The sequence below is a fragment of the Petaurus breviceps genome, unplaced genomic scaffold, assembly GCF_028583685.1.
Source record: "Petaurus breviceps papuanus isolate PSGF00001 unplaced genomic scaffold, PetGlider_PUasm1.0 551, whole genome shotgun sequence".
NCBI classification, from domain to species: Eukaryota; Metazoa; Chordata; class Mammalia; order Diprotodontia; family Petauridae; genus Petaurus; species Petaurus breviceps.
The window spans coordinates 27,386,353-27,401,276 of NW_027186372.1; the positions used below are offsets into that span (position 1 = coordinate 27,386,353).

Below are 14,924 nucleotides of genomic sequence, written 5' to 3' on the forward strand. Positions count from 1 at the left end.
GTATGAGACAAATACAGAGAACAATGAATGTTGATTACAGATTGGCTGCCAGGCCACAAAACGTAATGTGGTATGATCCTGTTGAGGACTTTGAATTACAGGCTAATGAGTTTGAACTGTATTCAGTAGGCAAAAGGGAGCCATTAATGTGGATGCATCAGAGGAATAGCAAGAATAAACCATACTCTCAGTTTTGAAACTAAAAGCTGGGAGGAGTTTTAGCAGCTGCCTGGGAATTACAGTATTAGGCTCAGCTACATGCCCACGTGTGCAGTCTTGAACTAAATACATGTACTGTCTTTGGAAGTAATAAGTCCCTGGTTCTTATGGCTAAATCCTGACTGCCTTCACCCCTACCCATCCCATGAATTTTCTATTCTGATACCTCTGCCTGCCTAATAGGGTACTGGAGTAATGCTCTTTATTTATGAGTGTCTTTCTAAAATTGTTCTTGAAGTGTCATAAATGAAAAAGAGCCCAGTGGAGCCACTGAATGGTGAGCCTAAGTGGCACTTGTTTTCTGTGTGTTCTTGTGTGTGTCTATTTTGTTTATGCTAATTAAGTAGGTTGCAGAACACTTACTTAGCAATATTCCTCAGTGTGATGTTCAGTTCTGGAAGCTTAATTATATGTTTTAAGCTTAAAGTGGTCATTATTAAGATGTGAGCAGGAGATATCCATGGATTAGATGCTGCTCTCAGTGCTTCTGGGTTCTGGCACTAAGATACTTCTTTAACATGAAAACCCATTTACTAAAAGGCATATGTCATTATATGGGGTGCTTTATTGCCTGATGACCTAAATGGCCTTGGGGAAGATTTTGGAAATTATATTAGGGACTGTTTTATTTGCATAAGGTGATCTCATTGTACAGATACTGCTAGCTTTGATAGACCTTCTTCCACTCTATTACATTCATGATCTTAGTAGGCCCGCCAAAATGCAAACAATTTCCACACTTACCTTTGACTAGTGTGAATAAGTGTTTCTTAAATCAATCCTTTATCTAGCAGTGAAAGAAAAAACTCCATTAAGGATCAAATTTCTCGAGGGTTTTTAATGCAACCCATCAGTTTCTTTTTATGTGAAAAGGAAAATCTATAAGTCACTCTAGCTATATTATTTTCCTTAAGAGAAAACAAATTATAGATTTTCTTTTCAATTGGATTTTAATGTTTTAAATCAATGGTTGTTTCTTCCTCAAATAAAAATCAACCTCCTACCTCCATGTATAAAATAGGGAGGGAAGCACAGTAATTTTGTGCAATTGAATCTGACTGAATGTTCACCATGGAAGCCTAGACAGCAAACAGACGTAAACAACATAAAAAATTTAGATCCCAGAAAAACTGAGTGATTCTAGGGAGTGATGGTTATGAGTTCTCCTTGGTGTAACAGAAAGTAGCTGATAATTCTCCATGGTTTCCGGATATGAAAAGGAATATACCTCTGGAAGACTAAAATGACCACTTGTAAGATACCTTCCAAACACCTTACCTATGAGATGAACCACATATTGTCATTTTTAGCTTGGCTCTCTAATACAGGTTTGTTTATTACATTATTTCATTCTGTCATTAGTGTAGCCTAGATATGTATCACTTAGAAAATGTGTTCACCTCCAGAGTGCCATCATGACAGTCTGCGGTCAAGCCTAGTTCCTGTATTAGATGAGGCAGGTATTTCACACACACACACACACACACACACACACAAATACATACACACACACACACACACACCACTAGCGTGTATCAGAACGGAAACAACAGTTCTTCCTGATATTAATGTTAGCCCCTTCCACTAAGACATGCAACCTACTGATTATGTAATGCCTAAAAATGTTTTCAGTGGCTTCATATACACACAAGAAATTACAGAATCATAAATGTGAAATATTAGAGATCCTCTAGTCCCACTCCTACCTGAAGAAGGAATCCCTTCAGTCAATCTCATCATACTGTCATAATAAACTTACTACCTCTTGAGACAGTCATTCTATTGTTGGACAACTCTAATTGTTTAAGAGTTTTTCCTTATGTTGTGCCTAATGCTGTCTCCATTCATACTCATTCTATTGCTACCCTCTAGTGCCAGGGAGAGTAAATGTCTTTCTTCCCTCTTACCTCTCCATGATATGAAAGCCTGTATTCTGACTTACTAAGTATAGCATATTGCTTGATGGTCAGCTACCAACTGGGGAGGAAAAAGATACTCCGTGTAGTAAGCTAATTTCATTTATTATATTTTCTAAATATTTCTTCTTGCCACAGAAATGGGTTGTTAGATGGTTACTTATGTTTCTAATAGCAGGAAAACTATGCATCTTGTTTTTATCTTTATCAGTTTCTCTACAATGAAGGCCTATCATAAAGCTAGATTTTTTTTAACTTTCCCACAATTTGAATCAATAATATCTGGCTCTTTGTGATCACTGACTCCTTTTCTAGATGTTCATAAACCATCCCTTTAATATAAAGTCTTAGAATTTTGCTAAACATTGAATTCACTCTGATTGACTTTATTTTTTTAATTTCACTCTTCTTCCCCACTCACCCCCTTTAGAGAGAACATGTTTTTTTTAATCTTATGGCTTTTCACCAGCATTTATTTCAAAGACCATTGATAGGACTGAGGAATCATCCCCACTTCAATATTATGAGATTTAATTAATTTGATTAAAATGTGTTGAGCATTTACTATGTGTAAGCTACTGTGTAAGATCTGGGGCTGAAAAGAAAAAAAAAAGTGTCTGACCTCAAGGAGTTTGTATTCTATTACTATACACATCATCTGGACCTGGTAATTTGAACTTATCAAGGATACCTAGGTGATCATTTAATTATGTTACGTATCATGTGTTCAACTGCAAGGTTAACTATTTTTCTTCTGTGCTTTCTTTCATGACTATATCTCATTCCTCCTAAACATGATCTGTATATTATTGGTGGTAAACTTCTTGCCCAACATACATTCAAAAAGGCACAAAAAACCCTCTTTTATTGCCCTTAGCATTCTTTTTCACTATATCCAGCTCACTCTTTGCTTTAGCATTTTTGACATCATCCTAAAAGATGATGTCCCACTTTGGCATTCATCCTGTGTTAACTCCCCTTGCTTCTATCTTCTGTAGTATTCCCTTTAAGATCTGAGCTGCTTTTTCCATATTGATTTTTGTAGGCAGCTTCTTTTTTCCTATTCATCAGAATGGTTTCTTTATGAATTATCAGAATTTCTTTCTTGAGAGAATTATCCCATCCTACTGTACTGAACTCATATAGATTATTAGGATTATAGGGTCCTACTTTTCCTTCCTTTGAATACTTTGACATTTGCTCTCCCAAAACCTGGCATGGGGAAAAATGAAGAACATGTCAGGTCATGTCTGATTTTCATCTTTTTTTTTAATTGTAACTTTCAACATGAACATGATCACTTCTTTCAAAAAATCCTGTTATTTCTCCTTCAGAAACCTGTTCTCTATCGTTGATCAGGATCAGGACTGGGATAATAGCTGCCTTTGCCAATTCCTTTAGCTCCTGAAGGATGAAAATATCATTGAGGCAAGGAAATAAATTATTACCTACTCTGCTTTGGGCAGAAAGAGAGAGTGAGAGGAAAGAGCTCCAGCAGATGATGAAAATAATAATAGCTGACATTTATATGGGACTTTAAGCTTCACCAAGCATTCAGATACTTCTCATTTGAGCCTCACAACAGCAATCTAAGATAACTTCTAAAGGTTTTATTTCACATGAGGAAACTGACACTCAGAAGGTAAAGTGACTTCCCTACATCACACAAGTTAAGCATAGATGCAGGGATAATGCCCTGGTAATTCTGACTCCAAGCTAATCAGTGTAACTCCCCCATGTCTATTTATAACATTATTTCATGCAGGCTTGAGATCTATTTTCAGTAACTCCCTTGGATTAGTAGAATTCTTTCTCATTCTATTTATTTTCCCTCACTTTCTCTCTTATCTGATCTTTCCATTATTTTGTATTTATTTATTTTTTACTTTGCTTTATTTCATGAAGATTTTTCCAGATTCCATTGTATTATGCATATTTATATATCTTAACTGCATCAAAGTATTACAATTCATTTAACCACTGTATTATTCAATATTTAGGTTGTGTCATATATATTTATATGTGTGTTCATGTATATATGTATACATATATGTATGTATTTAATATATTTATGAAAATATTTTAATAGATGTAAAAAATAACAAAGAAATAAAGGTCTGACACTTTGAGAGTTAAGTTGTAATGTGACTATAGTCCTCAGAGAAGGAAATAAAAAAGAGGTATTGGGGAAATGAAGAAAATGGTCAAGTGAGCACCATGATTTCATGGAATGTGTCTGTGGTATAGTCTGGGGATTGGTCACTTCTTTCTGGAGAATGAGGGTAAGCAGCAGAAAGAGTAGCAAGGGAGAAAAATGATTATGGGATGTGTGTGTATGTGTGTGTGTGTGTGTGTGTGAGACAGATAGAGAGAGAGAGAGAGAGAGAGAGAGAGAGAGAGAGAGAGAGAGAGAGAGAGAGAGAGAGAGAGAGAGAGAGAGAGAGAGAGAGAGAGAGAGAGAGAGAGAGAGAGAGAGAAAGAGAGAGAGAGAGAGCTATTAATGATGTTCTAATTTCAGGTATTAGTTGGCAAACTAAAACATATGGGCCGTATGACCTACAGTCTATTTTTTGTGCAGCTCACATGGGCTGTACTCAAACAGCTGGTAGACATCTAGATATACCCTCAAGTCATAGTTTTATGACCTTTGATAGATTATTGATGAAACTAAATGTTTTTTAATCCAAATAATTATCAATAATTTGTTTCTGATTTTGGAAACTGTTCATAACCTTTGAACATTTATTGATTGTGAATTAGCAATCACCATTATAATTTTTAATAGTTTCTTATATATTTTAGACACCAATTTTCAGTATTCATATTTCTTTCAAAATTTTCCAATTAGTTTTATTCTTTTTGTTGTAGTTGTACTATATTTTGTTATAGAGTATTTTAAAAAGTTGTCTAGTCAAGTGCATCTGCTTTGTCCCTTAGAATTTCTTTGTTGAATACAAAAATAAGTCACTCTCCTCCTCCATAATTGAGACAAATACTTTTTCTATTCTCTCTCATTTTCTTTGGAGTTTCTCATTTTAATATTAAAGCTTGTCATTCATCTAGAATTCCCTGAGGTATGTGATGTAATTTAAAAATACATCCAAGTCCTTTTACTGACAGATTTCCAACAAATCTTTCCAGATATATTGGTTAAATAATGAAGCATTATGTTGCAGAGATTTATCAAACACTGTTTTTCCCCATATATTGACTCTTTGGTGCATCTGCTGCACTTCACTGATTGAGTTCCCATTTCTTCAGGCACTAATTGATGATAACCATTTCATAATATGCTTTGATATAAGGGGGTAGAACAATACCTCTAGCTTTTATCTTCAATGTGTGTCTTGATATTCTTACTCAATTTTTTTGTCATAAGTTTCATTTCAATTTTAATGAATTTTATGAGAATCTCCACTTCTATGAATAATGTGCTTTGAATGTCTCATAGGATTATATGTCCATATTTTGATCAGTATTACCGTAAACATATAAATGAATTTGTGGACTGTTGTTATTTTTTAATACCTTGTTCTGGCCAATCCATGAACAATGACTGATTCTAAAATTATTTCAGTTATCCTTTATTTTGCTCATTTTATTCTCTAACATTAATCTTCAAATAAATGTTCTCTTTCATGTTTCTCTCCTGTTTTCTAGATTTCCTCTTTATAAAATATTGCACCACATGCCTCCCCATTCTATTTCTTTTAATAGGCATGACCTTTAAGAGCTATAGTCTAATCATGGTTCCTAACCTATCAAGTCTCACTGCTATCTATAAGATCAAATGTCTCTCCTTGCACTAGGATGAATAGTTCATCTTGCTGCTTGCCCATATTTTGCACACAGCATGATTTTCATTGCTGGTTTCTTTCTTTGATTTTGTTTCCTATGAGTCACTCACTGAATGCCGTTCCTGCTATTCCTCCTACATGCAACAGTTCCAAAAGCTGTTACTTTAAATATTTTCTTAGTTTAGTTCAGTAGATATTCATAGATCATTTTTTCCATACCTAACCCTTTTCAGTTTGGGACCCTTTTGATTATATTTACAAGGCAACATTCCAGGCAAATGCATTTTTACCATCTCTTCTTAAATGCTTTCTATCCCAAAACAAGAGTTCATTCCTGTATTTTGAGCTGTAGTCTAGAAATCCAAATTCCATTTTCAATATCATCTTGTACAGACACTCATTTTCTATTCAAGTACATCCATGGAGGAGATATATCTCCAATACTGACTGGAAAAACTTCGTGAAGTCCAGGTTACTAAGCAAGGTACAAGGTTACAAAGATACCCCTCAGAAGAATGACAACTTTAGGTTGCCCATGTGGGCAAGTTTCAAAATTCCATCTTCCTGGAGAGCTTCACACTTATTAGAACCTTTAGAACCAGTCTGAATGAGATGAGACACAATAGAGTAGCCTCAGATGGAGGAGGTTTTTCTAGACTTTTGTAGATTACTATTAAGTATTTGGAGTCAGAAGACCTGGGTTCAGATCTGGTTCTAACACTAGTTCTGTAATGAAATCCTTGAGCCTCATCTATTAAAAAAAAAAAGAGAGACGGTAATATCTGCAGCTTCTACTCTACAGAATTCTTATGAGGATTAAATGTGTGTTAAACATTTTATGAACCTGAAAATACTTTGTGAATAACAGCAATTAATAAACTTCTACGAACAATGTGCTTTGAATGCCTTATAGGATTCTATGTAAATATTTTTGTTTGATCATTTTCATGGGTTGAAACAAACAAGCAAACAAAGAACAGCAGGAATATCAACAACAATGATAGCAATAAATTTCTCTAAGAAAAAAAGTACCATCATTTATTAGACAACAGTATCCCCCCTTGTGCTGTGATTTGAACGTACAAGGGGTTCGCAGAAGCCAGTTCATAACAGCTCAGGAGATCTGATTATTTAATATTCAGTGGGAATATTTATACTTCATAAGTTGGCAAATACCATAAATCAGGGCTTGATATATAGTTTTGTTGATTTTCAGGACTTAAGAGAGTGATAGAGAAAAGGTACGGATTAATAGTAATGATAATGATAATAATACCAAGAATAATATAGAATAAGTTTAAAAATGTGTCATGTATATTTTTTAGAAATCCAGTTGTTAAACATTTACTAGCATACTATTGACTTTGAGACATCAACAACAACAGTCTCTAAAGATCTGAAAATGAGCATTGCAAAGAAGAAAATATACAGGGGCATAACAAATATAAGTAGGCTTCAAAATATAACCAATGAGGAACTTCAAGAAAAAAATAGAAATATAAGTTATCCTAGAGTAATGTTAAGCTTTAAATAGAAGACAGGTTGAGTATATGGAAAGGTAAAGGTCATGGATAATCTAAGTGACATGTTGCTTTTTCTAGAATATTAGGAGTAAGCAAGGAATGTCTCAAGTACATTGGGTAGAATCTCCACAGTAAAGTTATGAGATGAAATGGACAAGAATAACATAAAATGTTCAGGTATCTAAATGGAGATGCAAGATCCACTTTAATATGGGACGTATGAGGCAAATCAGTGATTTCATTGGTGTTGGGATTTCTAATGTGGGAACTTCTGCCACAGATTCAAATTAGTAGTTCCTTTGTAATCCATAGTCTTGTCAAATTGCCTCAAAAACTGGGAGATTAAGAAATTTAGAATCTAAAGCTAGAAGGTACATTCCAAATCCTTCATTTTACATGTGAAGAAACAGAGACCTAGGGAGGTTAAGTGACTTCCAGAGCTCTTTTTCTATTACCAAACTGCCTTTCCTTATTCAGGATCGCAGAGGTAATATGTATGTCTAGGGCACAACTTGATTTCAGGTTTTCCTCCTCTGCATACATGGCAGCCACTTTACTAGTGAACCTCTGATCATTATTTAACGTGGGGCTGATAATGAGTATTAAAAAAATGGAAGAAAATAAGTATGTGCCAAATACTAATCAGTGAGAACTTTGATCTCCATGAGTTTTTTTTCTATGAATTTTAAATTATATTCATAGACAAACAGATAGATAGGTAGATAGATGGATAGATAGATAGACAGACAGACAGATATTATTCTATCTGAAAGCAAGGGCTGAACTAGATTCTCTGTTGAGATCCAAGTTTAAGATACATGATTTGTTTCTTGGAGATTGATTTTCTAAGTGCAGGAAGCCAGAGCGATCTATTAATTCTTTCAAGATATTATTTTGTTAATTACATCATCCAGCATGAAGAATAGTTATAACACTTCAGTTACATTGCCACGTCAAACCCTCAAAAGTTGGCTTAGCTTTTGTTTCAAGCTTTTCATTGAAGAATATAAGCATATCACCATATCAGCATTCGGCTACATTTTTCAAAGAGCAATATAGATATGGAAATAGGTAGATACAGATATAGATGTGTAAATATAGCTAGATATACATATGTATATATATATACACACAAAGTTATATTTAGGTATATTCTTTATATCACTCCTCTTTAATCCATCGCCCGCACAGTTGCCAAGTATGACCATGTCAATCACCTGCTCAAAAGTCAATCACCTCCTTAAAAATTGAACTCTTATGGCTAATATGGAAATATGTTTTGCATCATTTCACATATATAATTGATGGCATACTGCTTTCCTTTTCAGCAGGTGGGGGAAAAGGGATGGAGAGAATCTGGAACTCATTTTTTTAATGTTAAAAAAGAAGAAACAAATCGTTACCCTGGCAGTTACAGGCGGGTAGATTTTTAATCAAAGTGAAGTGTAAACTGTAGAAGTTCAATTAATAATAATAATAAATCCATCCTATGGTTGGTTTCCAAAAAAAAAGTTAATCTCTATTGCCTCTAGGATGAAAGACAAATCCTGCAGTTTGGTATTTAAAACCATTTACTATCTGGCTCTAGCTTTCCTTTCCAGGTTTATTACATACCACACTCTACAATCCTACCAAAGTGGATTACTTACTATTCCTCAGGTTACATGATATTCCATTTCTCCTCTCCTCACTTTTACTTGAGCTTTCTCTCATGCCTGCAATGCCCTCCTTCCTCATTTCTGCCTCTTGGAAACCCTATCTTCTATCAAAATTATATCCAAGTACCACTTCTCAGAAACTCTCCTCACCTGCCATTCAAAGTAGCTACACTGCGCCCCCCCATTACAATTACCTCATATTTCCTTTGTGTATATGTGACTTCTACCATTAGGATGTAAGCTATCTGATTCATTTTTCTCTTTGTATCTTTCAGAGCTATCACAGTATCTGTCACACAATATGTACTTAATACATATTTATTATTTAGTGGACTGATTGAACTAAAGTTAGAATTCAACTAAATCCTTTTGCAATCCAGATAGATGTAGGAAGTGAAAAGCTTGGCATATAAAGGTAAAATAGAGGTGAACCCCAATAGGACATTAGCACATTCAGTTTAAATAAAATGCTTATTAAGCATAGCCTATCACAAAGTAGTATAGAAAACACTAGGCATATAAAAATATAAACAAAAAAATGAAAGAAAGAACCAGTTAATATCCTTAAGGAGCTTACATTCTATTGGGGGGGGATATATACAAGAATAAGCAAATACATAGCAATTTTATAAATGAGAACACACTAACAAATGAAAGGAGGAGGGCTCGGAAAAGGATACCTATAGGAGGTGGTACCTGAGATGAGCTTTGAAGGAAGCAGAGAATTTTAAGATAAAAATGTGCAAAGTGTGCTTGCATTCCAGATATAACCATAAGTATCTTGAAAGTAATAAAGATGGAAGATGGACTGCTGAGCTAAAGGAACAAGAATTAGACATCATGGAAAGGAATAAGGTGAAATAATCCTTGAAAAATGGTTTGGAACCAGATTATCAAGGGTAAAATGCCCTGTTGAGCTTTTATTCTACTTTTGAAACAATAGGGAATATTGTCATCTATCTATCTATCTATCATCTATCTACCTATCTATCTATCTATCATCGATCTATCTATCCATCTATTCATCTTTCCATACATCTATGGAATAACAATTACTCCTGTGCTCTAGTAAGATTATTTTTTTGTCAATAGAGGATAGATTGAAATAGAAAGAGATGTGAAGGATGGAGACCAATTAGAAGACTGTTGCAATAAACTATGTATGTCTTAAACTAGGCTGGTATCTATGTGATTATATAGAAGGAGCTAAATGTGAGAGATGCAGGAGAGGTAGAATTGTCAAGATTTTGATTATATCAGAGATGACTTTGAGGCATGAACCTATGGTTGTGCTCTCAAGAGAAATATCAAAAGTTGAAGGGGAGGAGAAGAAATTGGTCATGGTTCAGTAAAACAGACAAGGAAAGAACAAGTAGGAACAGAACAAGACAAAGAAGAATCATAGAAAAAAAAGCAAAAGAGACTCTACTAGTACAAGACATGGTGAATAATGTCAAAAGCAGCAATGCTTAAGATATAACTAAGTAAAGGTCACTGGACTTTGGTAATATTGGGGACAAGCTAAGTCCAAGTGACAGTCCCAGAAAATATTGAGGTGGAAAAGCATGTAGGAAATAAGGAAACAGGAACATGAAGCAAAATTTTATAGGGCATATTGCAACATAGACTAAAAACCCCCAGGTTTTTGGGTTCATCCCCAATTATACTGACTTTTGATAGGGAAAAAAAAATCATTAGCTTTATTCAATTTTGATCTGTTAAAAGAGAAGGTGGCTGCTGTGTGCCTCATTAGAGACATGCCGCATGGGCTCATTTTTTTAAGGAGTATCATCTAAAGTTACTTTTTTTTTTCTTTTTAAAGTCCTTTTTTGAATTATCCTACAGAATGACAGATATATACTGTCATATATACATCAACAGTTACATTCACGAAAGAGAAAGAGATTCCACCAGTGCATGTTTCCCCCTTCAAAGTACCATATTATACAAGTTCACTTATAAAAACCCTTTCAGTGGGCGTGTAGGGCAGAACAGACTGATTGATTTCACAAAAATAGATTGCTCTTACTCTCATGCACATTCAGTGTCTTCTCATTTCTCTAATAAGGGAGGGCAAGAGAAATGACTACTTGATTCTTGCATTTGTAAGGAATTTATGGAAATGAGAGATCCTACACAAAATGAAGCTGTATTCTATTGTATCCTTCTTATTCTAAGCATTTTGTACTTCCTAATGAACTTTTAAAGAAAGGTTCCCATTAATCAAAATCATATAGTAAGTCAGAGTAATTTAATTACAGCAGTATATTCCAATGAGGTTTTCTAACGGGAGTCAAACTGTAATGCTCAGTTTTCACCTAATTTATCTGAAGAAGTATAGGAGGAAGAGAACTTCCTCTTTCATTAAGAAATGAAGTCAATTCATAATCAATAAAGGAACAAGTCTATCTGTCTCTGTCAGGAGCTTTAAGCTACACTGGTATTCAGAAAAGACATGTTCACACTTGCCCATTGACAGGACTGTCAAGGTTTGCTTACTTGTTTGACCAGTTTTTTGTAGGCAAATGCCATATCCAGAATGACAAAGTTAAAGTTAAAGAACCCAATACAGTCTCCAGTTCTCTGGTGCCCCATAAATAGTCATTTTCTCTCCTTTCAATACATCAATTATCAAGGCAATCACACAGATTGATTTTCCTACTTGAAACAAAAGATTTGCATTAACAGTGGTGTAGAGAGCCTGGTTTGACCTGGCTGCAAGCACAATTATCCAGATCTGATTTGCAGTAATTGCCCTACATTATGTATACTCAAGTGCATCCTGTAGTCATAGTGATTGATAACTCCTCCTCATTGGGAAGATGCTGCTCTTTATTACAGCAGTATAATGTATAATCCCATTTAATGAGTAAAAATAAAGATAGCATGACCTACAAGGTCCTAACATTGATGTATCTCTAAAGGAAAAAATGCAGTATTTAGAATAGAAGGATCTTGGTTCTAGGTCTGGTACTATAGGCAAATCTCATCACCTTTCTGTGCTGCAATTTCATTTTCTGGAAAATGGCCTCCATAATACATGCCTTACTTGATTCATAGGATCATTTTGAGGAAAGTGGCTGTAAATATTAAAATGCCAAAGAAATCTTGGCCATTCATCAGGTTAAAATTGGTCCTACTATATTGTGCTGCTACTGATATACTTCATCTGCAGAACATTACTCTCCAACATATTTGGGTCTTACTTCTAGTTAGAACCACTAGCTAGCTAGATGTTGGAATTTCAGAAGTACTGGGAGATCCCTCTTTCCCCCAAATACTTCCTCAGTTATTTGTGAAATTCCTATAAAACTGGGAATATCCAAACACACAGTGATATGTGAAGAGGATGGAATATTGTTGTGTAACAAGCCAGGAAAAATGTGAACCAAATGGCAATACTTAGCTTTGCCCTAATTTCTCTGGAAAAGAACTGCCCTTTCAATCATCAAAACTATTTGGTACTGGCTAAGAAATAGAGTGGTGAATCAGTGGAATAGGTGAGGTACACAAGACACAGAAGTAAATGAATTTAGTAATCTACTGTTTGATAAACCCAGACTCAAGCTTCTGTTATAAGAACTCATTATTTGACAAAAACTGCTTGGAAAACTGGAAAATAGTATGGCAGAATCTAGCATAGACTAACATCTCACACTATATTCCAAAAATAAGGTAAAAATGGGTACAAGATTTAGACAAAAAAAGAGTGATACCATAAACAAATTAGGAGAGCAAGGAATATTTTGCCTTTCAGATCTATGGAGAAGGGAAGAATTTAGGATCAAATAAGAGAGAATATTATGGAAGGCAAAATGGATAATTCTGATTAAATTAAATTAAAATGTTTCTGCACAAACAAAACCAATGCCACCAAGATTAACAGAATAGCAGAGAGATGGGAAACATTTTTACCATCAGCAGTTCTGATAAAGGGATCATTTCTAAAATATGTAAATAACTGAGTCAGATTTAAAAGAACACACATCATTCTAAGTTTTCAGATGAAGAAATAAAAGCTATCTATAGTTACATGAGAAAGTTCTCTAAATCAATATTGATTAGAGAAATGCAAATTAAAACAGCTGTGAGGGGCAGCTAGGTGGTGCAGGGAATAGAGCACTGGCCCTGGAATCAGGAAGACATGAGTTCAAATCTGGCCTCAGACACTTAACACTTACTAGCTGTGTGACCTTGGGCAAGTCACTTAACCCCAACTGTCCTGCCTTTCCCCCTCCAAAAAAACAAAAAAGCAAAAAACCCAAAACAAAACAAAATAAACCAACTGTGAGGTATCACCTCATACTTATCAATTTGACTAATAGAAAAGGAAAATGATAAATGTTGGAGAAGATGTGGGAATATTGAAACTCTAATGCTTTGTTTGTGGAGTTGTGAACTAATCTAACCATTCAGGAGAACAATTTGGAACTATGCCCAAAAGGCTATAAAAATAAATATACCTTTTGATCCAGCTATACCACTACTAGGTCTATATCACAAAGAGATCATTTGAAAGGGGAAAAAACCCACATGTACAAAAATATGTATAATATCTCTTTTTGTGGTGGCAACAAATTGAAAATTGAGGGTATGTTCATCAGCTGGGGAATGGCTGAAAAAGTTGCAGTATATGAATATAATGAATAGTGTTCTATAAAAACAAATGTTGAGCAGGTAGATTTCAGAAAAACCTGGACTTACATGAACTGATTGCTGAGTGAAGTGAGCAGAACCAAGACATTGTATACTGTAAGAGCAACATTTTGCAATGATCTACTGTGATTGACTTAGCTCTTCTCAACAATAAATGATCTAAGACAATTTCAAAAGGCTCATGATGGAAAATGCTAACCACATCCAGAGAAAAGAACTATGGAGTCTGAATGCAGATCAAAGCATACTATTTTCACTTTGGTTTTTTTTCTGTTTTTTTTTCTTTCTTGTAGCTTTTCCTTTTTGTTCTGATTCTTCTTGCATAACATGACTAATCTGGAACTATGTTTAACATGAGTATACATGTATGAATTATATTAGATCACTTGCTATTTTGGGGAGGGCTAAGGGGACGGAGGGAGAAAAATTTGGAACTCGAAATTTTTAAAAAGTGAATGTTGAAAACTATCTTTACATGTAAATGGGGGAAAATACTATTAAGCAAAAGAAAAGAACTACCTTTTTAAAATAAGAAATCAAGTCAATTCATAATCAGTTTCAGAGAAACACAAGAATATTTATATGAATTGATGTAGAGGAAAATAAATAAAACAAGAAAATGATGTACACAGTTATTATAACTTAGGTAAAAAAAGACTATAAAAAGAAACCAAATTCTAAGCAATTCTAATGAACAATATATCTTGGTCCTAGAGGACAGATAATGAAACACACCTCTCACCTTTAAGAGAAACTTAAATCTACTAAGGAACATTGATGAATATATTGTCAGAGAGGGACAGAATAATGGCTTAAAAAAATCTTTTTCTTCCCATTCTTCCCCACCCCCCCACCTTTTTTTAAATAAAGGAAGTTTCACTTCAGAGGTGGGAATAACTTCAAGGTAAAAATTCAAAGTCACTAGTAAATAATATTTTTAAAAATTCCCATGATTTCCTTTTTTTTGGTTTAAGGGATTTAGAGGGTCTTCTTAAAATAAAAAAGATGTTTTCATCAAGGGCAATGCATGAAAGTATTATGACTTCACTAGTAGTACCTATCTCCCAGGGTCATTGTGAAGGTAAAAGGAGATATTTGCTCAGTTATTGAGAGAGAGAGAGAGAGAGAGAGAGAGAGAGAGAGAGAGAGAGAGAG

The 14,924-nt window shown here is 34.5% G+C and overlaps 1 long non-coding RNA gene across 2 annotated transcripts in view; it reads left to right on the forward strand.

The window, feature by feature from the left end:
* Positions 1-289: 289 nt before the first annotated feature.
* The window catches only part of LOC138172556 (uncharacterized), a 50,303-nt gene continuing 35,668 nt past the window's right edge, over positions 290-14,924 (forward strand). Inside the window, exon 1 of one of the 2 annotated variants that reach the window (XR_011171152.1) lies at positions 290-496. This is a non-coding gene — a long non-coding RNA (uncharacterized lncRNA). The remainder of the gene's footprint in view (positions 497-14,924) is intronic. The other variant, XR_011171151.1, reaches the window with a different exon arrangement.